The 27,739-nt window shown below is 43.6% G+C and overlaps 1 long non-coding RNA gene across 1 annotated transcript in view; it reads right to left on the bottom strand.

Moving 5' to 3' along the window:
- The window catches only part of LOC105018225, a 96,182-nt gene extending 69,319 nt beyond the window's left edge, over positions 1-26,863 (bottom strand). Inside the window, exon 1 of the long non-coding RNA XR_828571.3 lies at positions 26,751-26,863. This is a non-coding gene — a long non-coding RNA (uncharacterized LOC105018225). The remainder of the gene's footprint in view (positions 1-26,750) is intronic.
- Between the last annotated feature and the right edge of the window lie 876 nt (positions 26,864-27,739).

Genomic DNA, 27,739 nt, shown 5'->3' with positions numbered 1-27,739 from the left:
CAGTTCTGGGTTAACAGGAAGAAACCCAGAGGTACAATTCCTGGAAAACTTCAGGGCCAACGCTCATTTTCGTTTCAGAGTCAGACTGGTTCTTCAACTGAATATGATTAGCCCCGACTCCTAACAGGGAACTTGATTTCCATCTGATAGCACAATGGAAATCAACAATATTAAAGACTATCACAGGAGCTAAAGTAACTGTACAATTTCCTGTACATTACATCAGTACAGTCACATTTCTATCTTTGAAATCTGTGTCTGATTTATAAATGAGCCATGGACGTTAGCAAAAGATTCAACCACGCCACAAACCATTACAATCATTGTAATTTGAGCCTGGATGTTTAATATTCACTCATATAGCAATTACACAGACCTGGTTTGGTGGCATTAGTCCCGTCTGAATCACTTCAAAATGTTTACTATATTCTGAAATACTGACCAATCAAAAGAATATTGATGCGAAGATCACAACTCTAACCCTCTGTTCATCGATGACTACACTGGGCAGTAGTTGCAATGAAGAAAACGACAGATGAACATCAGCACATATTTTCTTTGCAAACCATGAGGCGTTCTGAGAGAGAGTTCTGTGCAGTCCACAGGCATTTCTTCCAGTTGAAATTGGCAGCAGGAGAGTGTCGTAGTGGAGGGAGAGGTGGAGTACAGTACATCCCAATGTTCCAACAGCTGACAGCTTTACAGTTCACAATGCACAGTATGTAAAACAGCCTTCCACACCAGTTAATGGAGGCTGTCAATGCCAGCAAACAGCCACCTCTCCACACGGGCGGCTGGAAGACACAGGGCCATCGTGTGCACAGCGACTGAAGTCAAGAAAGGGAAGAGATTGTGTGCAGCACAACAAGCTTGTCCTTTTTTTTTTTTCACCATTACAGGAGCATTAGAGGATTCAGCTCAACTGTTCCAAGATGTCAGAACTACAAAGCTCCCTTGAATGAGGGAATGTGAGGCCCAGAGGCCGCAAGTGACTCTGGAACAGCTGGCCTGGTGATGGGGCTTCCTGTTCCCTTGCTCTGAAAAGCTAGTATGGACAAGATAGCTATGTCTGGCTGCAGAGAAATAGCTGGGTGGCGACATATTCATGGAGTTCTGATCTGGCTTGATGACATAGTCTGGAAGCTTCTGTTTCTTTGGATGAGCGTTGCATACCATCTCCAACAGGGGAAGTGAGCAAGGGCTTGAACCCATATAAGAAATAGAACATTCCGTAATGTTATGGATTATGTAAAAGAACACTTATCTCCATTTGCTTGAGTTTTGAAAAGCAACAAGCCATGTCACAACAATGTCATTTTTTCAGAATGACACTGTCATTCGGTGCATTTGATAAATAAACGTTGAACTTTTAACAAAATGTGTCGCTTCTATCCAGAAATTGGGGTAAAAAAAAAAAGGTCAAAAGGCAGGGAAAAGATGAGAGAAAATAATGAACTAACCCCTAGGGGTTGCCTGTGCGTCAGTTGAATCTACATGTTGTCCAAGTAGGCCTTACCAGTTGTTCTTTCCGTTTTGTGTACACAAAGCTGACACCACAGGGGCTCCCAAATGAAGCAGTGGTCTATGTCACCGCCAGGCAGTACAGCTGCACCACTTCCATCAGTGCCCATGACGTTCATGGAGGGCAGTCTGAAAAGGATCAGCACCGTCTGGGTTGGGTGGTGCACACCACAGACAGGGGGGGGGCCTTAACCTGGCAAAGTGCTAGAACTCCTCTTCGTAGTTGAGGTTCGTCGTTGTCCGGAGAATGTGCTCTCCTCCAGGCATGTAGGTTTCAGAAAATATGTCCTGGTTAAGTGAGCGTATGTCCTGGTTAAGTGATAGGATCAGAACCGCTTGTCAGGATGTGGTAAAGAGGAAACATCCTGAACAGTTCTCATGAGGCCGCTGGGTGTTGCTGCAACGAGGCATGGACACAATCACAAACTGGCCATCAACAAACTGGGGGGGGGGGAATGGGTGGGGGGGGGGCATAAAAGTAATGACACCAACGTCACACAGTATTTACGAGAATATTTATCAGGCATCTACATGGAAATATGACTCACGTTGAAACAAAAGATAAGTGATATTCCCTTGTATGAATCTATTCTAAAATAAATACATATTGCAAGGGAATTAGGTTGTGTCACTACTCCTTGCCAATGCCATTAAAAAAGCTACATTTGCACTCATTGATATAGAAATACCCAACTTACTAGCAGCAATGGAAATCAAAGTAAATTCAAAGAGCAAAATTAAGGCTTTAATGTAAAGATTTAAGATTCCAGAGCAACAGAGCCAAATTTCCTCAAAAGATTCAGGAAAAGTTAAACATTTATTCCAGAGTGTAAACTAACTAAACAAATATTAATTTATTAATTAAAAATATTAATTTAATTTAAAAGGAACGAAACTGGGGATAACCCCAGATACATTGTTGATAAGCGCTTTAAAACAGGCCTTTACTGAACAGTCTGCCATTCTAGAGAAATGGGACCTGCCAAGTGCATTGGCTGGCAAATGTGCTTGGGTTCAGCAGGTCAAACCTCAGTTCCATGACAGGATTTTTTCTAATAACTGAGAGTTCTTTGGATTTCCTTATTCCAAACAGAGGAATAGAAAAAAGTGTCTGGGGCTTCACGCAATGCATGCAAGCACCAGACAGAGCTCCAGGGGGAGACCAAATGGCCACATTTTGCAACCCTTTGTCTTTTTAAGGGAAGAAACCTGAAACACAGCGAAATGTAACACAGCCGGCAATATCACCAAAGACGAGATGCCATTTTGCAAAGCAAAATTCAGGGATCGTTCCAGAAAATTGTCTCTCTCCCAATTAAATGTGTGCTAACAACACAATATGTTTGCATTAAATCTTTACACAAAATGTAAAGATTTAATGTAAACCATCATACAGTAAATATAACCAAATGGCACCAAAGGTTCCATGAAGGGTTCTTATGTTCTTTTAAAACATGGCAACGCCATGGAAAATCTCAATAATTGTATCGTTACACGCTTTCACTGGTGTTCATTAATTCCTCGTTTTTGGGTGTTGTCCTCAACATAAACAGGACACACAAATTGCATCAACATTTGCAGACACACACACACAGCATTCCTGCTTGGGGTGTGAGATTTTTCGGGGGTTTGGAGAGTGCAAACATCAAGTCAACACCCAAACAGCTTAGCCTAGGTGAAGCATCCCCATTCAGAAGGGACTGTTTTACAGGACTTTCAAACAACCACCTTCTGGAGCAATCGGGCCAGTCTGTGTGCCATTAGAACGCCACAAAGCTCACTCCTTGGCTGGTTTCTAAAGGAGTTCGAATAAGACCGAAGACGGGAATTGAATTGTGCTGAGTTACACACACACACAGTCTGCTCGGCCCTGCTCTCTTATACCAGGCATCTGTTCATCAAAGCCGTGGTTAAACACGACATCCAGCGGGGCCAACAGGGACGCGGCATGAAGCACCTGGGGGAGGAGGGGGGGGGGTCAGTGCGGCTGCACCATTCGCACAGCTGTAAGGACGTGCAGAGGTGGAGCCGGGTCGACACGAGGCCCGGCAGCGGAGGACAGGAGTTCGGGTTTCAGGCTTCCACGTAGATGGAGGCATGCTAGGTATGTGCTGGATAAGAGGCAGTTCTTCCTCGGGCCCGGCGGTCCCAGATGCCTCGGCAGCTGTCTGGCAGACGCTCAACACACACATCTATCTGTTTACCGCCGACCAGTCCAAATGTTTAGAATGGCTCCGCATCCTGGCCTTCTTCTCTCCTGCACCCTGGCGTTGTGGACTACAGACGAAGATGAGGAAGAGGCCGGTGTGGTGGAGATCCGCCGGCCGAGGGTCCCCCCTCCAGACAGGCACGCCACGCTGTAGAGGATTATTCCTTATTCATACCAACCGTATGAAGTCAGAAATGGAGACGGATCTCTCCTCTCGCGTCAGAGCTGTGTTCCACAGGGATGAGCATGGCGGTTAAATCTCATTGGCACCTGATCAGCAGGTTTAAGCCTTGGCTGCAGTGTGGCCGGGAGCTTCACTGGATGATGCGTATTGGCCAAGCATCACTCAGATGGGGGGGGGGCATTGTCAGCAGGATTGTCTTGGACTCATCACACTGTAGACTCCCTCAAGCGGGGTTGGTCGTCGCTAATAGAGGTCATCAGTCTAGCGAGCAAGGCCTAATACACGCTGACCTGGTTGGATATAGAGTGGAAAAACGTCTAAAGGTGCCGATGCTTCAAAGTAAGACATCTGCCACTTTCAACTAGTTGAGAGTTTCTGAAACAAGACCGGGTCATAGGTCCATTTGGATAGCATGAAATTGGGGAGGGGAAAACATATCCTAAACTTGCCATGATAATGTGCACCTGAAGTGTGGTGATCCGTATCAAATCTGAATATACGCAATAGCGCAAGTGAATTGACAGAATTGCCTTTATGTCTATTTCTATATAACTATTGCATTATACAGTATGTTAATACCAGTTTTATACACCATGTAAATCATATCCAACCCTCCGCACATATGGCTACTGAGAATATAACTTCTGCCATTTTTTGCTACAGCATGCGTACTTAGGCTGCCTGGACTTTTCTTACAATTTAAACAAGTCTATTGAATATGCTCTAGCACAAGTCATTGAGGCAATTCTTTTTAGGAGAAAATACACCCGTTTTGTGTGGATTGACTGTTGCTGTGACTGACATAATGGCAGGGAAACACCTCAATTATCTCTGCAGCAGAACTGCTCAAGACATTCCCTTTGAAACCCAAGCCGTAAGTAACCCATCTTCTTGATATGAATAACGTTAACATCAGTGAAGGCAAAACGATTCATTTCCTACATTTATTATTACACGCAAAGGTCCATAAAGATAGCGACCTCCATCCATTCAGTTCTGCAGGAGTAGAAAAAAGGGGCCCTCGGAATGGAAAAGGCCATCAGACTATCAGAGCAGCATTGTGGCTGTGGCTAATGGAAGACACCTCCACAGCAGCCGCAGTCAGTTTTCGTGAGGTTTCTAGCTCACTGCACACACTCAGGTGGTAAGAGGTTGAAGCAACTACATGCGTGGAACCGGACTGAGAAGGTTAAGGAAAGACTGTGCTGTCATGATCCTTTTGGGGCTTATGGGAACCAAAATGTAGCAGGCTGGAGCCTCAACATCCATGTGCATGGAGATTAGGATGTCATACGGACTGACGTAATCAGATGATGATGATGATCACCCAACCTAACAACAATGACCCACCCACTCCTCCTACCCACTGCGAGGTATAGCAGTCCCAGGGAGTCCAACCGGCCTTACAATGGGAAACGGCTTTCAAGGGGTTATCGAAGATAAAGGTTGTCGATAGGCCAGGTGACTACCGTGACACAATTTGGCAGCTACAAAATAAAAAAAATAAAAAACAAGAATAGAATGCGTGTGAAGAATTTGTCTTTCTTTTGAGCAATCCAAAACTCTTCCTCAACAGGAGAAGGAAACACAAGCCGAATGAAGGAACATTGTATGCATATGAACTAATTACTCCCCCTAGAGCTGTGTGTGTGTGTGTGTGTGTGCTTCCTTTGGCCGGAGCCTGCCAGCCTGACGGTAACCTGTGGCACACGCCGGACGTTCCCGGTCACATGACTCACACGACGTGACATCTGTTCAGTGTGGGCCACATTGTTGCAGAGCGGTGCTGACCTAACGGTCACCATAATGACAGGAAAAGGGACAAAACAAATAAAACCATGGCAAAGCAATTCCATAATGTTAGGCATGTGTTCTCTCTCTCTCATTAGACAATGGAAAGGCCTTAAATACCAACTAGTTCCCGGGTTGTGTCACCGGAGGGATTGGGAACGTCACGGTTAACAGATATAGAAATGAAATATGGTCCTCAAGCGAGGGGCCACTGCTGAAGCCCGTTTAGTCTGCAGCGTGATGCATACATCGCTGGCGGAGACTGAGAGGCTCTTGAAGATTTCCACCTCCCAGCACAGAGCAGCCTCAGGAATGCTTTTCTTCCTCCCGTAGGCCCACAGTGTACTGTGGACGCCCTCTCTGCGGGGTGTGTTTAGCATGCAAAGCAGGGAGCAGATGCTGTCCGCGGCTGGAGGCGGCGACAGGGACACAAGGAGGCGCCCCGCCGCGGCCTCTCCAATGCCACCCCGCTCCCGCCGACCGACCCCCCCCATGCCCCCCCCCCCCCCCCCCCCGGCTGCAGTCAGCTATCCAAAACTCCGCCAAAGAGGCCAGGGACGGAGAGACTCTTCCCAGCCCGTACAGGAGCATGCATGCGTTTCAGCAAGAGAGGGCGCATGTCCAGGGCGTGTAGATTTGAGCTTGGGGAGAGGGTGGGGGTCAATCCCGGGAACCACTGACCCCGAACCCCCCCCCCCCCCCCCCCAGAACATACAATACAAATCTACGCCCCTTGCGCGCGTTACCACAAAACTATACATTTTGAATGCTGAACGCGCCTTGACGACGCAATGACGACGCGACTATTCAAAGCAGCGGGCTGGGACTGGTGGTGGTGTGGGTGGGAACGGGGGGGGGGGGGGGGGTGGAAAACAATGAAGGAACACAACACAAACACAACAGGCGGCCCGAGCCGACCTCCCACACTAACTCCTCCTGCATCCTCTTCGTCTCCGCGGACAAAGCACCCCAGTGTGGCTGATCCAAGAGAGTGCAGCCAGGATGACATCAAGGACTTTTCCGTTCAGGGTCCAGGGACCGGGGACTTGCTTGTGAGTGACTGGGTGGGTGGAGCCACGCGGGGTTGCGGTGGGGGGTGGGTGTGCACCTGCCAGAGAGAAACGGGACCGCTTCATAAAGGGAGGTTTTCCATTCTGGGTCGTTGTCCCTTGGAGAGGAGGAGTCGCCAGGCGGGTTTTTGATAAACGTGTACATGGCCTTTAAGTATAAGCAGACACTTCGGCCCACTGGCCGGAAAGTTCTTCATATCTCAGGGATCGGAAACATCCGAGTACAGCTGCAGGCCATGGGAGTTTCCTAGGGATATCTAGGGAGCTGTGTCACACACAAATCACCTGCGGTCTAAAATAAGGTTCTCCTTCCTCCCGTCGGTTCAAGATTCCTGTAGGTCTTAAAGATGCTGCTACTTCACAGGTACAAGGGGAGGTGGGGTAGAGAAACATCCTGACAGTGTGTGGTCAGCGGTCAGGAGATCCGTAACCCTTAGTTACACAGTCACATGATAAGGATGGCCTCGTCAAAACTGTCCCGACATCAGCTGACAGCAGGGGCACAGACGTATCGAAACCTCTCCTCGCGTTCTGCTCGCAAAATCGGAAAACTCATGGAAACACGCTTCTCGATTGTGAACGTTCCAGAAGCTCGGCCCAAACAATTTGAGCCCAACGCCTTTGTCGTGAGCCTGTGGCCCAGAGAAGGAGACCAGACAGTGGTGGATATGTCCATGTGGGCCTCCCTGGATGTAAACAGAGGCCCTGTGCTGGGCCCTGCCTGGCTGGAGGTGCCTGCGGCAAACACATGGGCCAGGAGGCATTAGCACTGGGAGCCTCCACGCTCCACTCTGGCATTTGGAACCACTCCGAACCTATCGCAAATTCCTCGCTCTTGGCAGCGATTCAGATTTCCCCCTCTTTCTCGGTTTCTCTTCCTTCTCTCTTTTCATCAGAGCTGGCAGTAGAACTGTAGTCGGCATTCTGCACTAATTAACGACCTTCAGAAGAAGACCACCAAACTGGTGAACTGGCACACCCTAAGCAAACTCAGACTTTTTTCTCCCCTTACACCCCCCTTTCCTCACCCCTCTCCCAAGCCCCTTATAAAGTGTGTATCAGACAGACAGGACTACCTCTAAGAAAAGACTGAGCATGACACACTAAACTTCCCCACACACACACATCTCTGCTGTTTTCTAGAGTTACCCAACGATGTAAACTAACCCAACGTTGCAAACCAACCCAGTGATGTAAACTAACCAAGCATTGTAAACTAACCAAGCATTGTAAACTAACCCAGCAATGTAAACTAACCCAACGTTGTAGACCAACCCAACGTTGCAAACTAACCAAGTGATGTAAACTAACCCAGCATTGTAAACTAACCTAGCATTGTAAACTAACCCAGCAATGTAAACTAACCCAGCAATGTAAACTAACCCAGCAATGTAAACTAACCCAGCATTGTTAACTAACCCAGCATTGTTAACTAACCCAGCATTTTAAACTAACCCAGCATTGTTAACTAACCCATAGGTATGGGATCTAAAATGTCCCATTCTGAGGCCACCTGAGAAAAGCGCAGAAGGCGACTGTGGGAATGGATGTGGACCAGGGGGCATAATACATCCACGGGCAGCCTTTTGCTCATTAAAATAACCCATCTCTTATTCTCCGACCGTTTAAAATCAGCTTCTTTTCCCATCCATGACAGGCGAGGCCACATAGGGTCCTCTTCTGAACAGGTCCATCAGCGTCGCCATGTTTGCCCCAGTCATATATGTGTGTTCCCCTGCAGGACAGCTCTGTCTCCCTGCACCATCCATCATCCTGACCAGACGACCAGACGGCATAGCTCGCCCGCCAGACCCCTGGTCTCCACGGTGACCCGTCACAGGACACGCACATATTGATTATAGCGTCCTTATTTTGCCGCGATGTGCGGGAAAACGTGCAGCCAGCATCAAAGAGGACATCTGAGAGGAGGAAAAAGAGTGATGGACTACTCCATTATGCAATGTCCCCATGGCAACCACTGTAAACATTGACCCTTAGATGGGTGTTCTGGGGTCAAATACGGCTCTGTTCACTCAGCCCATCCCTGCTCACTGCCCTCATAAACCAGCATGCCTAGTTCCTCACACAAGAACCAAATTCAAAAACAGAGCTTCCCCACAAACCATGCCTTTAAAATTAGGGGCGTGTCCGGATCAGGGGCAATGCATCTTCATCACCAACCAACCCAGCACACGTCTCTCCCTCTCACGGAGCCTGTGAGCACAAAGAGGCCATCTTATTTGCTCTCTGTGACTCTTTTATACAGTTACCGTGTCAGAGTCCCAGGCTGGGGTGGACGTACAGTAGAGCTAATTCATAGTCTGTACTGGTGTTTACTCAGGGTCTCAGTACAAGGGCTTGGAGTGTCGTTGTGGAACGACTTGGACACTCCACTTTCTCCGGATCTATTCCGATTTATTTTATTAGGCGTGACCAAACCAATACTTTAATCATCAAAAGGAAACATTCATGGAATTTACAGTTCATTATCACAACAGTTTGTCACAATAAAGCCACCCTTTGGAAACTAAAACCTCTAGCAGTATTCCTCATAACCAAGCTGAGGTATAACAAAAAGGGGGTTAAGTACTGTTTACAAGGGGACTGTTGGCATCTAGCCACCATGAATTCACTCTGAATAGCCCCAGGGGACAAATGGACAAGACGGGACCATGGCAAGTGTGTCGGCACAGAGCTGGGTGGTGAGCGGGCCAGGATGGTGCATTGTGGTAGAGGTTCTGAAGTTGCTGGGGGGCCAAGGCAAACAGCTGGCCATGTGCTCCTCGCTGAGGCCACCGTGATTTATTACATTGCATTCTATTATCATGGACGTGATTCATTAGGCCCGGACAAATGGACCCACTGAAAAACTGTGCTTCAGGGGGAGGCCTCGACATACTGTCAAAAACACAGGTCGGTAGAGGGGAAAGAGAGCGAGAGACAGACATAGTGTGAGCAGAGACAGACATAGTGTGAGCAGAGACAGACATAGTGTGAGCAGAGACAGACATAGTGTGAGCAGAGACAGACATAGTGTGAGCAGAGACGGACATATTGTGAGCAGAGACAGACATAGTGTGAGCAGAGACAGACATAGTGTGAGCAGAGAAAGACATAGTGTGAGCAGAGACAGACAGTGACAGACAGAGGAGAGAGACAAACAGTGTAAGAGAAAAAGACAGAGATAATGTGAGAAAGAGACAGAAAGAGAGCGAGAATGAGAATGAGAGCGAGAGAGAGAGAGAGAGAGAGACCGCATCCCACTGAAGAGGAGGATGATGGACAAAAACACATTGTGCATGGATTTAAAAAAGGGGCTTATGGCTGCTATAAAACAAAACAAATGCTGCTTTGGGAGAAGACAATGATTGGGCCTGCTGACACACAACCAACCAGATGAAGAAAGACCCTGTATGCCAGGGCACCAGTAGAAAGAGGAAAGAAAGAAAGGGATGAAATCGGAGGCAAATGACACTTGAGTGTTTGAAATAACTGACAGCTGCACAATAGGCCAGCTAGACAGACTGCAATATGCACAAGCGTAGCTGAATAAAGAGATGCTTGAAAAGGACAGACAAAATACATACCCACAGATACAGTCAGTTTAAAAAAGACAAATAGACAGCCATGATAATGGGCAATAAAGGTGAAGCTGTGCACAGATTAAGGACAGAACAAAGAGAGAAGATGAATTAATCAAGGAAGACATCTATTTGTATTTATATGATATTTGATATTATTTATATTAGTGCCTGAAAATAATCAAATCATGACAACTTGTTGGCAACTTTTGACAAAGCTAAATGAATAAAAGAATACACACCGATCAGCCATAACATTATGACCACTGACAGGTGAAGTGAGTAACACTGATAATCTCGTTATCATGGCATCTGTCTGTGGGTGGGATATATTAGGCAGCAAGTGAACATTCTGTCCTCAAACTGGATGTGTCAGAAGCAGGAAAAATAGGCAAGCGTAAGGATCTGAGCGACTTTAACAAGGGCCAAATTGTGATGGCTGGACGACTGGGTAAGAGTATATCCAGAATGCAGCCCTTTTGGGTTGTTCCTGGTCTGCAGTGGTCAGTACCTATCAAAAGTGGTCCAAGGAAGGAAAAGCGTTGAACCGGCGACAGGGTCATGGACGACCAAGGCTCATTGACGCACGTGGGGAGCGAAGCCTGGCCTGTGTGGTCCAATTCAACAGATGCAATAGAAGAAGGTGGTCTGACGAATGAAACAAATGGCACCAGGATGCACTATGGGAAGGAATCAAGCCGGCGGAGGCAGTGTGATGCTTTCGACAATGTCCTGCTGGGAAACCTTGGGTCCTGCCATTCATGTGGATGTTACTTTGACACCAACCACCTACCTGAGCGTTGTTGCGGACCATGTGCACCCTTTCATGGCAACGGTATTCCCTCACGGCATTGGCCTCTTTCAGCAGGATAATGCGCCCTGCCACAAAGCAAAAATGGCTCAGGAATGGTTTGAGAAACAGAACAACGAGTTCAATGTGTCGACTTGGCCTCCAAATTCCCCGGACGTCAATCGAGCATTTGTGGGATGTGCTGGACAAACAGGTCCAATCCATGGAGAACCCACCTCGCAACTTACAGGACTTAAAGGATCTGCTGCTAGTTTCTTGGTGCCAGATACCACAGCACACCTTCAGAGGTCTAGTGGAGTCCATGCCTCGAATGAGTCAGGGCTGTTTTATAACTGGGGTCTTATATCCCCAGTTAAAAGAGGGTGGGCACACTTATGCAACCAGGTTATTGTGAGTTTTTTATTTTTCCCCCTCAAAGATTTGTTAGGTTTTTTTTTTTCTCAATTGAATTGTTCACATTATAGGTCACATTTAAGGTGGAAATAGTTCTGACATGATTTATCCCTGTCTCATTCTTTAACATCACAAGAACCTGGCATTTTAACAGGGGTGTGTAGACTTTATATATCCACTGTATAAATAAATTAATACAAGTCGACTTTAAGTCGTTCATCTGTAACATGGTAGTATTCTTCATACCAGGTTTAGAGCATAACTCACAACCATGTAGCTACTTAAAGTCACACACCAAGTAACGTTTTCATAATGACTTACTTCAGCGAATCACATGACTGCGAGTGGCGGCTTCAAACGGAGGCAAGACACGTGGGAAACATACATTAGGGGGTTTGGATGAAGCTGCTGAAGCAGATCAGTGACCAGTAGACTGAGCTGGTATGACCAATGCCCACGCGTAGTCCTTTGCTTTGAGCTAGTCCAGGAACTAGATCACTGTCTCCCTAAAAATAGTGCACAGTGCAGTACGTGTGTGTGTAGTTCGGGGTTGCCTGTGTGTGTTGCTCCTGCTCCATTTAGTCATGGCAGTGATGGCAGAGGTGCCAGAGGAGCAAAGATGGCAGGGGAGCAGAGAAGGCAGGTGGGCAGGAGTGGCAGGGGAATAGAGGTAGCAGGAGAGCAGAGGTAGCAGGGGAGCAGAGGTAGCAGGGGAGCAGAGGTAGCAGGGGAGCAGAGGTAGCAGGGGAGCAGGAGAGTAGAGGTAGCAGGAGAGCAGAGGTAACAGGAGAGTAGAGGTAGCAGGGGAGCAGAGGTAGCAGGAGAGCAGAGGTAGCAGGGGAGTAGAGGTAGCAGGTGAGTAGAGGTAGCAGGGGAGTAGAGGTAGCAGGTGAGTAGAGGTAGCAGGGGAGTAGAGGTAGCAGGGGAGTAGAGGTAGCAGGGGAGTAGAGGTAGCAGGGGAGTAGAGGTAACAGGAGAGTAGAGGTAGCAGGGGAGTAGAGGTAGCAGGGGAGTAGAGGTAGCAGGGGAGTAGAGGTAACAGGGGAGTAGAGGTAGCAGGGGAGCAGAGGTAACAGGGGAGTAGAGGTAGCAGGGGAGTAGAGGTAGCAGGGGAGCAGAGGTAACAGGGGAGTAGAGGTAGCAGGGGAGCAGAGGTAGCAGGGGAGCAGAGGCTCCAGGGTCTAAATGTGTTTCCTGTGTCTGACGGTTTGGAGGTTACTGGGTATCAGAACACACTGCTCCTGCACAGCATAGACATTTTCCATTCTGTCAGCGCGAGCACACTAGCTCCTTCCAAACTCAGCGCCACTTCATTAAATGACTTCAGACTCTTGGCAGAGGCAGTGGGAAAAGTCTATATTAACTGTGTGTGAGATCCACTGGGCGGCCAACAAAGGCCATAGTTGTTCCCCGGCACCAGTCGCTGCTGGCGGGGAGGGGTACTGGGACTGGAGGGTACCCCTTTAGGTTAGGCACTGCAGACGATACGGCACCCCAAAAAATTAAATCAACCAGGACCCAGGTGGTCTCACCCCTGACTTACCTTGGGAGGAAGTACGGTCAGAGCTGTGACCTATGGTGATAATAAAATGGCTGAAATACCTGGTTCAGTTTAGCGGCGGGCACAGGGAGCTTTGGAGCAAACTTTGCCCTGCAGGGCAAGCAGATCTGCTCGCGTGTATACAGGAGGTTGTTACGTTTTGCGGCAGGCAAAATGCAGTGCAGGGAACTGAACCATTTACTCTGCACATTTCAAAGATTTCATTAAAGGGTACAGGTCTGCAAGAAAACATGCTGTAACTTTACAGAACCAGTCCACCACAGTCAGCCCGACTGTTGCCCAGTTCACATACACCAGGGCAGCCACATCAAACTCTGATGGAAGACTATGTAAATATACATGATGCCAAAACAAAGGGAACGCCAACATTGTGTCTTAATAGGGCATCGGGCCACATCAACCCACCGGCGCATCTTCAATGGGCCTTGGCATAGATTTTACAAATGTCTGGAACTCTACTGGAGAGAAGCAACGGCATTCCATATTTAGGCGGTTTGTTCATAGTGGTGGAAAAAGGCTGCCAATCAGGAATCCGTCATAAGTGCTCAACTGGGTAGAGAACACAACGTATCGCAAAACATCAGTCTTTGTCACTGAAGCTTCTGCAAAACAGGTACCAACAATCACCCCTCTCTTAAAGCAACAAAGATCATTTTCTTAAGTATTTTATTTATTTTGGCCAACACTAGTGCGTGAATGACCAGCTCAGATAATCATAGTATACACTCCAGTTTAGATGATCAACGTACTATATACACTCCAGTTTAGATGATCAAAGTACTGTATACACTCCAGTTTAGATGATCAACGTACTATATACACTCCAGTTTAGATGATCAACGTACTATATACACTCCAGTTTAGATGATCAACGTACTATATACACTCCAGTTTAGATGATCAACGTACTATATACACTCCAGTTTAGATGATCAACGTACTATATAGACTCCAGTTTAGATGATCAACGTACTATATAGACTCCAGTTTAGATGATCAACGTACTATATACACTCCAGTTTAGATGATCAACGTACTATATACACTCCAGTTTAGATGATCAACGTACTATATACACTCCAGTTTAGATGATCAACGTACTATATACACTCCAGTTTAGATGATCAACGTACTATATACACTCCAGTTTAGATGATCAACGTACTATATACACTCCAGTTTAGATGATCAAAGTACTATATACACTCCAGTTTAGGTTATCAAAGTACTGTATACACTCCAGTTTAGGTTATGAAAGTACTGTATACACTCCAGTTTAGGTTATGAAAGTACTGTATACACTCCAGTTTAGGTTATCAAAGTACTGTATACACTCCAGTTTAGGTTATCAAAGTACTGTATACACTCCAGTTTAGGTTATCAAAGTACTGTATACGCTCCAGTTTAGGTTATCAAAGTACTGTATACACTCCAGTTTAGGTTATCAAAGTACTGTATACACTCCAGTTTAGGTTATCAAAGTACTATATACACTCCAGTTTAGGTTATCAAAGTACTGTATACACTCCAGTTTAGGTTATCAAAGTACTGTATACACTCCAGTTTAGGTTATCAACGTCTACAGTCCAGTTTAGGTTATCAAAGTAGCATTTAATCCAGTTTAGATCCTGAATGACTTTTATGCCCATTATTTCACAGCTCAGCCGATACTTGTAAGTGTATCACCATGCCACTATAATGTACACTTCATTGTGAGGGTATTTTAGACATACTGGCCTGGAAAAGAACCCCACTCTAGTTACTGAAACTATTTTGGTCATATACACTGCTCCAAAAAATTAAGGTAATACGCAATCATCACAGTATAAGACCAAGTCAGTTAAACTTCAGGGATCAGATAAGACAGGGGTGTCAAACCGGTTCCACGGAGGGCCATGTGTCTGCAGGTCTTTGGGTTTTCCTTTAAATTGGTTCCCAGGTCAGACCTGAACAACCAGGTGGGGGTAGAAATTAACCAATTAGTGAACTAATTAATCAATCAGGTACAAGGTGAGAGCGAAAACCTGCAGACACTCGGCCCTCCGTGGAACCGGTTTGACACCTGTGAGATAAGAGATTGTGAATCATTGTCACCTGTTTTGGCTCACATGAAAGTTACAACAGGCGCACTGGAGAGGCAACAGCAAGACAACTCCCAAAAAGGGAATGGTTTTGCATGTGGTGGCCACAGACAATTGATTTCTCCTTATCCTTCCTGACTGATTCCTCTCTAGTTTTGTGTTTTGCTAGTGTGTTTGTCACTACAGGTAGCATGAGGTGGTACCTGCAGCCCTTTCAGGTTGCACAGGTTCTGTATTCCAGCTCCTCCAGGATGGCACATCCATTCGTGGATGTGCAGCTCAATTGGCATTCGCCAGAGTACACCAGATGTGGCAGGTCCGCCATTGGTGTCCCGTTCTCTTCACAGAGAGAGCAGGTGCACACTGAGCTCAAACATGAACTCATGCGGCCAGAGTGTGTAGGCAGCTCCTGGTTGACAAAGGCATTGATGCCACTGACTGGCCAAGTAGCGCCACAGACTGTCTAGGAGCTCACTGATACCCTGATCCGGGTCTGGGAGGAGATTCCCCAGGACACCATCCGCCTTCTCATCAGGAGCATGCCCAGATGTTGTCAGGAGTGCATACAGGCACGTGGGGGTCATACACACTACTGAGTCACATTGTAAGTTGCCGTGATGAAATTCACACAAGTTAGAACTGCCTGTGATTTCAAAAGTTTACTTTGATTTTCGGTGTGAGTTTGAATCCAGCCCTCAATCGTCATTTTGTTCTCAACAAATTACACAACTTACAGTGAAGATTTTGATCTTTAATATATTTTGTTTCTTAGAGACCTGGTGTGTGATTTAAGTGTTCCCTTAATTTTTTTGAGCAGTGCATGTTAGGAAAAACAAGCTAGACTAAGCAACCTCACCAAACCCCAGCTAGACAATGGTCACCTTTTATTGCCTACTTGACATCAAGGGCATTCAATGGGATTTTCCCATCAGAAAAGCAAAAGGGAGGTCAGAATTTACTGCTTGTTTGAGAAAGGTACAGTAAAAGTGGAACAGGAGTGTTTGCTGTGTCCAGTCGTGGTGCAGTGCAGACAGGCTGGGGAAGCACTGGGAGAAGAGAGCGCTCCCCTGGGTTAGGAATCCATCACTGTCCACAGGTTCTCAGTCTGGCCTGTGGTTCTCACACCGCCTCCCCCCTCAGCTAACTGGCATCTCACACTGAGCAGGCACTCTCTGAATTTAAACACAGACATACACACACACACACACACATACAGACACGCACGTGCCGTAGAATGGAAAAATTGGCATTAGATGCAGCCTCTCCTAATCCACCTCACAGCTCGGCGTCAGGGCCTAAGTGGTGAGAGATAGGGGCAATGAGAGAACACGAGAGAGAGAGCAAGAAAGAAATGTTGGAGAGAATAGTTTATTTCCCTTCCAGCTGAATTCATATGTTGTGTGGGTTTTTGAAGGCTGTGACAGCTGTCCTGTGCCATGACCTTCCCCCAATCAAGTCGATTTATTTGTTCTAATTAACCAAGTTGGGACCCAAATGCCTTCCCTAATTAAGCTATTCATCTTCCCATGTCAAGACAAAAAGGCAAAACCCAGAAACTCACAGGAAGGGTACTGAACCCCCCAACACAGGAAGACGAGGGGTCTGTCACAGAGGATTAACATGGCAGCACACACACACACACACCAACACACCACACACAAACACACACACCACACACACACACACACACACACACACCAACACACCACACACAAACACACACACCACACACACACACACACACACACACACACACACACACAACACACACAAGCTCCCACTCCCTCCAGCTCCTGTTTATCTGGACACTGTGGACTAATCTCAATCCCTGTGCAGCGTTTTGTGGGCCTTTTTCTCTCTGAGAAACGTGTACATCAGAGTGCTGTAGGGCTGTTAGGACACCAAGCGGGCAGAGATCTAACCCCCTCACTCCTTTTATCTCTAACAAGAGCAAATAATGAGGAATTTACACAAAAACAACATAGCATATTCTCTCACACCTCGGGTTTGGGCAATAAGACCATACCCCATCCTTGGTGTTCCATGTCAAGAAATGAAACTCTGCGCAGAAGGCTGACCATCTATCTCTTGTATCAACGCTAAGCAACCAGACCCGCCACTGGGTTAGACATATCCAGGTAACCCATACCACCACCACCCCCCCCCCCCCCCAAACCATATTGGTGTTCCGTTCTGTGTAAACTTCCAGAAAGGGGTCAGCCACCGGGTCAAGCAGACATTAGTAGCCCACGTCAGATAATCTTCAAGGGGGGGGGGGGGCTACAAACGGGGCTAACAAAACGGAACCCTAAATTATGTCTTACTAACTTCCTGCTAGTCGACTACACCGAAACATGCCATCACAACACAGGCCACATGGCCCTAGCTTCAGCTTGGCCAAATAATGTTTATCATGCAGCGCGAGGGAAAATAATGAAGTAGTTTGTTGACTGACAACAATTACTCCTCATGGGTAAAACAGTTCTTCGCATTGTGAAAACACAGGGTAGAAAGTGTAGAGCCTTGATCTTAAGTCACATAAATTGCTGTATCAGCACCTATCAGAGTGCCTGATAATCAACACAGTTACGGTAAAATGCGGTTAGTCAAACACAGAGATGATTATTTAAGTAAACCTAAGTGATGTTGCTTATATCTTTGCAAAGAAAAAAAAACATATTTAGACTGTGTTACTGCTTGAGTATTTTGCGTATTGGTAGAACTTTGCTGCCCCCAAGTGGTTATGAGTGGACCTACAGATAGATCTGGAAATATTTGGATACTGACACAATTTTCATAATTTTGGCTCTGTACGCCACCACAATGGATTTGAAATGAAACAACCAAGACGCAATTGAAGTGCAGACTTTCAGCTTTAAATCAATATATCAAACGTTTAGAAATTGCAACCATTTTCATACACAGTCCCCTTATTTCAGGGGCTCAAATGTAATTGGAAGAATGTACACAATCATAAATAAAATGTTAATTTGTAATACTTTGTCAAGAATCCTTTACAGGCAATGACTGTTTGAAGGCTGGAAAGCTTGGAAATCACCAAATGCTGGGTTTCCTCCTTTGTGATGCTTTACTGCAGCTGTCTTCAGTTGTTGCTTGTTTGTGGGTCTTTCTACATTAAGTTTCGTCTTCAGCAAGTGCTTGATCGGGTTGAGATCAGGTGTCTGACTCTGTCATTACCGAATATTCCACTTCCTTGTCGTAAAAAAACTCCTGGGTTGCTTTCGCAGTATGTTTTGGGTCATTGTCCATCTGTAAAGTGAAGCGCCATTCAATCAACTTCGCTGAATTTGGATGAATCTGAGCAGACAATATATCCCTATACACTTCATCCAGAATTCATCCATCTTCTTCGTCTTCTGTCACATCATCAATAAACACTAGTGACCCAGTGCCATTGGAAGCCATGCATGGCCATGCCATCACACTGCCTCCACCGTGTTTTACAGATGATGTGGTACGCTTCTGTTCATGAGCCGTTCACAGCCTTCTCCATACTTTTTTCTTCCCATCATTCTGGTACAGGTTGATCTTAGTTTCATCTGTCCAAAGAATGCAAGTTCCAGAACTGGGCTGGCATTTTCCAGATGCTTTTTGGCCAGGTTTCACATTCATTGAAAGCTCCTTTGACCACATGTTGTGGGTTCACAGCAACAACTTCCAAACGCAAATGCCACACCTGGAATCAACTCCAGAACTTTCACCTGCTCAATTGATGAAGAAATAACGAAGGAATAGCCCACACTTGTCTACGAAAGAGCATTTGAATCAATTGTCCAATTACTTTTGATCTCTTGAAAAAGAGGTAGCTATATATTAAAGAGCTGTAATTCCTAAACTCTAAATACCCTCTAATTAAAGCTGAGAGACTGCACATTATGCCCATGTTCATTATTTATCTATAACTTGAATATATTTTGGTAAACAGCCAAAAGAACAAAACTTGTGTCAGTGTTAAATTATTTCCAGATTTCCTAACTGTATGCATGGGTAATGGCAAGGGAACAAGTGCATTTCCTATAATCTCAAGAAGACAAACAAACAAAATCCAATGACACTGTATAACCAACACTTAGACATGTTGTAAAAATCCCAAAAGATTTTTGGGGAGAAAAAAAGTATTTGGTGAAATTATGCATTGCAGGGAGAAAGGCTTGGCTGAAAAGAAAGAAAATAGCTATTTTCCATTGATGACCCGGTTAGGAATGTTACAGTCTGAAGTAGACATTACTAGGATTTCTTGATCAACATATCCACATCCAAAATGACTGGCAATCCAAATAAAGATTAGCAAAAACAAAAGTATTTATGAAAGGTACAGGTGATGAGCTATATTGTAACTTCTGACCTAATTCATAATTGATTAAATATATATTTTCTGCATCAGTATACACCAAATTCTCTATAACGACAAAACGTAATTACCTGCACTGTCCCAATCATTTTAGAAGTAACTGAGAACACAAAGGTTCTCTTTTGGAATGAGCTGAAAAAGTCTGAGGAAAGCTTAGTCTCTAAGGACTGCATAGTTACAGTCTGAGTAGTGTTGATGGCTGTAAATTACCCCATACGTTATCTGTTGGCTTTATATATACACCCATATCAAAATTAACACCTTAAAAAAGATTAATCTTGACACAAATAAATATATATTGGCCTAAATAGTACAAATATTGTATAATATATTTAGAATTATCTCTCAGTGACAAAAACTAGGGATCATGCATGAAAAATGCATTAACGTTCACATTTTCCAAGAGACTCTAAACTGATTAAAACGTTTTCAATATATTAACAATTACTTCAGTAAAAGTTTAAAGAATACATTTCTGCAAATAAAGAATAGGATTCAATTTGGGAATTATGTTTATTTTTTTCATGCTCAAGTTGACGTTCACCATATAAAGTTGATATAGTTGGCGAATCACCTATATAAAGTATAACACATTAAATCATACTTCAGAATGGCGACTAGAGTTCCAAAAGGCCAGGTAGTCTTTGGTTCACATCCAGCTGACAGTACCTGAAATAACGCTTTGGGATCCAGCCCCTACTGTACAGTTGTTGAATGCGTTTCCAGCTAGTTTCAGCCCCTAGATGTCACTGTTTTCTTTCCTATTAAAGTGACAAAGTCCTCTTCTTGCATCATTGGGGACTTCTTCCTTTTTAAGTTGTGTGGTGAAGGGAAACACCTGGACTCACTCAGCATCCCAAGTTAACGCGCTAATAACAGGATCATTTAAACACGATCGTCTAACTTCAACGGAGAACCAGCTATCCAAATTGTTCTGATTTTACCATGAATACAAACTGGATTGCAGATATTCCATTGCCAGGGAACAATCTAATAATACACAGAGGATTAAACCCCACTAGGGCTGTGTTTTAACTGCTCTATCCATGGTACAAACTGATGTAAAAAGCCTCTGAGATGTAATGGGGAACTGGCTTGCACCAGATACTGTAGATAATAGGGAGCTGATACTGGCATCAGAAATGTGTTTGATACTGGCCAAAACTAGGGATCAGGTAGGGATCAGGTATCGGCGACAGCGTGTCAATTTAATGAGCCTATACAACAAAACAGATTGTAATTACAGCGTGCAGAAAACACCTTGGAGGTTGTTGATGATGGGCAGACAGGAAACATGCAGGCAATTCCTATAGAATTCAATAACATTGTTCTAGTGCCACTCTGATCAAGATGCAGTTGGACGATAACAAGCTATACGAGCCAATTCACATGGAATTTTATGATTTAAATTAAATACCGATAACAAAATGCTTGTATAAACTTTAAGGGAAATTATCAGTTTGTCACATGCCTAGTGTTCACTGCAGTGACTTATTTGTTCACAAGGTTTATTTGTCAAATGCACCGATCAACACAGCGTCATCCTGCACAAGGCAATTCTTGTGACATGGCACCCGACAAATATGTAGTGAGAGTTAAGAAGAATACAGAAGCAAAAATATAGCCAATAATAATAACACAAGGCAACACTATACATAACACTATACACTAGCAGCAGTTTATTTTACTTTTACTGTTTTTTAGGTAGTATTACTGAACATTATAGATATGGCAAGTATATGGCAGTAATATACATAATGTAAATGAGCAGCAATTTGGTAGAATTATTGAATATCATAGATCCATATGAGAGTAATAAGCTTACGAATTGTGGCATAGCACACTACAACTAGAGTTGTGTTCAAACGTTTGCATACCCTTGGAGAATTAGTAATATATCTACCATTTGTAAAGAAAACATGAGTGAGCGAGCAAAACTTTTATTTCTTATGGGATTCACATTCAACTGTATATAACAGAATGGCACAATCATAAAACAGAACATGGCAAAAAAGAAAAAACTGAACTGACCCCTGTTCAAAAGTCTGCATACCCTTAGTTCTTAATACTGTGTATTGCCCCCTTTAGCATCAATGACAGCATGCAGTCTCAAATTCTTGTAGGTGGTATAGTTGCCCATTCGTCTTGGCAAAATACCTCCAGGTCATGCAAAGTCTTTGGTTGTCTTACATGAACTGTACATTTGAGATCTCCCCAGAGTGGCTCGATGATATTAAAGTAAGGAGAATGTGATGGCCACTCCAGAACCTTCACCTTTCTCTGCTGTAACCACTGGAGAGTCAATTTCTCCTTGTGCTTAGGGTCATTGTCATGCAGAAAAGTCCAAGAGCGTCCCATGCGCAGCTTTCACGCAGAATAATTTAAATTGTCTGCCAGTATTTTCTAATAACATGCTGCATTCATCTTGTCATCAATATTCACATGATTCCCCATGCCTTTAGAGCTCACACACCCCAAAACATCAATGAGCCACCACTATTCATCACAGTGGGGATGGTATTCTTTTCACTATAGGCCCTGTTGACCCATCTCCAAACAACGCACTTATGGTTGTGACCATAAACCTATATTTTGGTCTCATCACTCCAAATTACAATGTGCCAGAAGCTGTGAGGTGTGTCAAGGTATTGTTGGGCATATTGTAACTGGGCTTTTTGTTGGCATTGGCACAGTAAAGGCTTCTTTCTGGCAAATCGACCATGCAGCTCATTTTTGTTCAAGTATCGTCGTATTGTGCTCCTTGAAACAACCACACCGTCTTTTTTTATTCTGGTAGTTTTGGCTGAAATCTTTCTTGGTCTACCTGACCTTGGCTGGGTATCAAGAGATCCCTGAATTATCCACTTCTTAATAAGTGATTAAACTGTACTGATTGGCATTTGCAAGGCCTTGGATATCTTTTTATATGCTTATCCATATTTATAAAGTTCCATTACCTTGTTATGCAGGTCTTTTTACAGTTATTTTCTGTCCCCCATGGCTCAGTACCTAGCCTGATCAGTGCATCCACGTAAGAGCTAACAAACTCATTGACTATTTATACACAGACACTAATTGCAATTTAAAAAGGCACTGGTGTGGGAAATTCACCTTTAATTGCCATTTTCACCTGTGTGTGTCATCTTGTGTGTCTGTAACAAGGCCAAACATTCAAGGGTATGTAAACCTTTGATCAGGGCCATTTGGAAGATTTCTGTTATCATTATGATTTAAAAAGGAACCAAACAACTATATGATAATAAATGGCTTCATATGATCACTATCCTTAAATAAAATGTAATAAATTAGCATGATCAGTCATATTTTCTAAATCAATGCATACATTTCACAATTTCTGCCAGGGTATGCAAACTCATGAGCACAACTTGTTGTAGTGACAATGAAGAAGAAAAAAAAAATCTGGCAAATAATATACATTTAATTTAATAATGTAAAAAAAAAAGTGGATGTGGAAAATGTGTATAAAATTTGTATAAATTAGATGTTGTTGAAATTATGTTCCATAAACTTAAATATTGAGAAAGTTGTTAATAAAACATTGTATAAACATTGTATACAATTCAGTCATGTAAAATAATTATGGAAATTATGGAAAAACAAACTGAAATCTTTGAGTGGGAAAAATTTAAAAGAAAAAACAATAACCTGGTTGCATATGTGTGCACACCCTTAAACTAATACTTTGTTGAAGCACCTTTTATTACAGCACTCAATCTTTTTGGGTAGGAGTCTTAGCATGGCACATCTTGACGTGGCAATATTTGCCCACTCTTCTTTGCAAAAGTGCTCCAAATCTGTCAGATTGTGAGGACATCTCCTGTGCACAGCCCTCTTCAGATCACCCCACAGACGTTCAATTGGATTCAGGTCTGGGCTCTGGCTGGGCCATTCTAAAATGTTAATCTTCTTCTGGTGAAGCCATGCTTTTGTGAATTTGGATGTGTTTGGGTCGTTGTCGTGCTGAAAGGTGAACTTCACAGCCACACCCCCAGTAATAAGAGGGTGAACACACTAATGCAACCAGGTTATTGTAAGGTTTTTATTTTTCATTTTTCCCCCTCGAAGAGTTCGGTTTGTTTTTAAATTGAATTGTTCACATTATAGGTCACATTAAAAGTGGAAAAAGTTCTGACATGATTTATCTTTGTCTCATTGTTTTACATCACAAAAAGCTGCCATTTTAACAGGGGTGTGTAGACTTTTTAATTCCACTGTAACTAAAATTGGGGGGGAAAGCCTAAATTCCATTTAACAGAAGACAGGGGTAAAATAAACAATGAGCCACTCCTTAAAACAGCTGTGACCGACACACAACTACACGCACAGACATGTATTTTCACAACCGACTTTACCCACTCAAAAATCAGTCTGTCTTTTTGCAGTCAATAAAGAAATAAATACATTGCATTAAATCATTGGGTTTAAGTTCTATAATTAAAAAAAATTCTATAACCACAAATGCAAGAAAAGTATGAAAGCAAGTCCCTTTAATACTTGTTTACTTGTTTCTGGTTCAATTTTGGTAGTATCTATTTGCATATGAGACATGACAGGAAATAGTGACGTCAATCTGTTTCAACTAGCTGCCTGATTTCTGAAGAAAAGAGACTTTCCTTGAGATACAAATCATTACAGATAATGCTAAATCTGTTTCTGACTCATCCACTCTTGAAGCAAAATATGTAACCACGACATTATTTCATAGCCTTTTGTTGATAATCTTTGCCAAAGGGGGCCAATTGTGGAGAGTGTGTGTATAATAAAAAGCTTTCCCTAGAATGAGCATGGAATTATCATCACCCCAAATTTTACAGCTCTGAAACCACATTGACAGGGAACCCTGAGTCTCCAACAAGTTAGACATTACTACCAAACTAGACCTACACGCAGCCCATTCCTTTCTGCCAGGAGCCAGAAGACAGTGTTCCAACCCTAAACCCATCTGACAGGAAATTATAGCACCCCACCAGCACCTCGTGCACTTGAGGGGGCGTTTTCAAAGAGTACATCGTGTGCAGATGTGACGTGCATTGAAGGCAGAGCCCACATCCGTTGTTCGAGCCCCAAACCAAAGACAGTGTCACACCCGCCCTCCTGGAGTCTGCCACAAAGTAATCTAACCCAGCAGCAGGTGTAAAAGAAACCCCTGAGCAGTATCCCCAGATCCAAGTCTGAGAGAAAAGAGAACCTAGATTGAAGATACCAGACCCCAGAAATGGCAGAGAAACAACAGGCAAAATTAAAGAATCACACTGGTTTAAGTTTTGCTGCATTACATCTTTCAACTATGGAATCCTTCTTTAACAGAGCTAAGGTGAAAGCATTGACAGATAGGCAGACATTGGAAATGAAACAACTGCAGGGCTTGAAATCAACACCGGTGTGCTTGTCCGTAACAAGTAAAAAAAATAATAGGACATGGAGAATGTAGTCTATATCAATTGTTCCCAAACCTCTTCGGGGGGCCCCCAGCCATCTCACAGTTTAGTTTTTGCCCTGAACTAGCTCATTTGATTCTACAGGTAAGAGTTTGTTAATTAGTTAATAAGTTGATTCAGGTGTGCTAGCTCTGGTATACTAATAGATCTAATAGATGGAATGGCTGGGGGGGGGGGGTGGAGAGGTTTGGGAACATCTGGATACCACTTTTGTCCGAATGGATAAGCACCAATTACAGAAAATGCATTGGCTAAATGATTTCAGTTCTACGTCAGTAGCTTTGAAAGCATATTTTTTGTCACAAGATTTGTGTGTGTGTGTAATGAGAGGATCACTTTTTTAGAAGCCCTTTGAGGGAGACATTTTCTTTAAATACAGTTAATACCGTGTTTATCAGTTTCTGACACTGTTTTGTGTATGAGCATCGTTGTATTTCAATGTTACGGTTTACTCTGCAACTGCTAGCAGAGTGCTTGGATTCAGGCTAGTGAGTTACAAGCGCATTGATTCCGTTACCATGGCAACCTTACTGTCGTTAAAGAAGCAGTTTAATTTTTGTTGTCTGATATCTTTTAAGAGACCCTCTCACAAAGGCTAAAGTACATTTTGAAATATACCACGTAAGCATATAATAGTAATTAGCTTAGCAACCTGCCACAGTGGCTGGTAGACCAAAAAGTTAGTTTCAGGCACCATGGTTATTTTATTAATGTAATATTACATAAACATACAAAGGCCGATTACCTGGAGCCCACGCAAATTAAGCACTACTTTTAGGTCAGGTAACCTTGTCACAAAAATTACAAAAACATTATTTCCAAAATGGTTAAAACACTTTACGTGGGTTCAATCTGACAAGTATGATAACTGACCAAAAAAGCCAAGCCCTGATCTACATTAAAGATACATTTGAATTACAATTGTTTGGCAAACAACAAATAGATCCTTCCGTTAAAGTATCAGTCAGTGAAAGTCATTATGAATTGGACCCACTCATTCCGTCATCAGGAGTTTCACTAAAACTCCAAACTCAGACAGCAGGGGTTTCCCAATGTTAATAGTTATTACATTTAAATTAATACTCCCCAAGAGGTCCCCCCCAGCTGAATACCGCTGTATTATAATAACACATGTTTAATATTTTACAAACTTTTGGAGCCACACTTGCCAGGCACGCTCCCGCCTATAAAAAGAACCGTTCGCAGAATCTTAGCGGTGGAATATCCCTCATCAAATAAATATCCAGTAAAACTGCACTCTGATTTCCCCATCACGTTACAATTCAAAATAACATTTAACACTGAATAGTAGTATGTTTAGGACAGAGAAAATGTTGCGTCGCCGTTACTGCTTTGCCATCAATGCTCTTGTTAACCACAACTAAACGACTGTAATTTAAAAGGATCACAGACACTTGCGCAACAGAATAGGACTTGTGATTATCACGAAAGTTTTGTAGGTTGTTATTATTGAAGAACTGCTGCTGAAAACGCGTTTGGTGTTACTATTGTGGACGATATCAGTTATCATTCATATAGGCTAAAATATAGGTATAAGTAGACTGTTAAAGTGTACGTCAAACCGGAAGTGTGCCAAAAATGTACCTTAAGCACTCGAGCTCAATGCAATAACAGTCGACTATCATAGCCTACACTTGATATAGAAAGATATGCAGGAACGTTTTTTTCTACAAAGTAAACAATAAATTTTCTTTACCTTCGTGAAGTCTTCAAGGCGTACGACTCTTCCAACTACATGACTCTTCGCAATGATTAAATAAAAGGTTTTTCGCACAACGTGCAAGACTTGTTTACAAAGTTTCTGCCAGGTTTCTGATTGGTCCCAGTAATACTAAAGGCGACGCCCCAAACCCCATTCTGTAGAATTACTCCGAAGTGTTTTATCACAATGTCACACTAGGTGGCGGTAGTTACCAACATCGAACTCCTAACCGTTTAACTAAATGTACTGTACCTACAAACGCTTGTTAAACCCTAATGGAAGAATGATATGTAGCTTCTTGAAATGTTTTAAATAGAAGCGTCCTACACCCCCAATAATTCTGAGTAGGTTGGTTTTATCCTAACGTAATCTGTGAAAGCAATCTGCAACATGCCAAGTCCACTCTAAACATCAATGTTTTCTGAATCTCTTAATGGTTCCTCAAAACACAATTTTGTTTAACGTTTTGGGGTAGATTTTTGAGTTGTTATGTATGATTTTTCACATTTAGTTTTTAGGGATCTCCTGCACAAATTACTACCATACATTGCTACTCTGATGACATAAAGACAAAAAAGCTATCAGAAACGTCTCATGGATGGTTAGCTCTGGAGATCCCTTTCCATCTCCACTGAGTTAGGTAGATCAGCTTTTATTTTTCTGCACCTCATATTTGGAATAACTAATTTCCCAAATCAGTTTAAATTGAACGAACTGGAGCCTCTATGGCAAGCTTTTTTTTAAGCTGGGTGTCTGACCAAACTAAGCAACCGGGCAAGAAGTGTCTGGGCGGTGAACAAGAATCCAAAATCCACTGTAACAGAGCTTTAGTTTCATGCATAACATCTGGCAAGTTACCGCTCATCACCTTACTAATACCATCCATCCATAATTTACAGGGAAGAATGGGAGAAACTTCCCAAATCCTGGTGTTCAAAGCCAGTATCAAGGCATACTAAAGAAGATTGGAAGCTGTGATTGTT

Source organism: Esox lucius, chromosome 19 (genome assembly GCF_011004845.1).
Source record: "Esox lucius isolate fEsoLuc1 chromosome 19, fEsoLuc1.pri, whole genome shotgun sequence".
Taxonomy (NCBI): domain Eukaryota; kingdom Metazoa; phylum Chordata; class Actinopteri; order Esociformes; family Esocidae; genus Esox; species Esox lucius.
The sequence above is the reverse complement of the archived record's forward strand: the minus strand, read 5'-3'. Positions and strand labels throughout refer to the sequence as shown.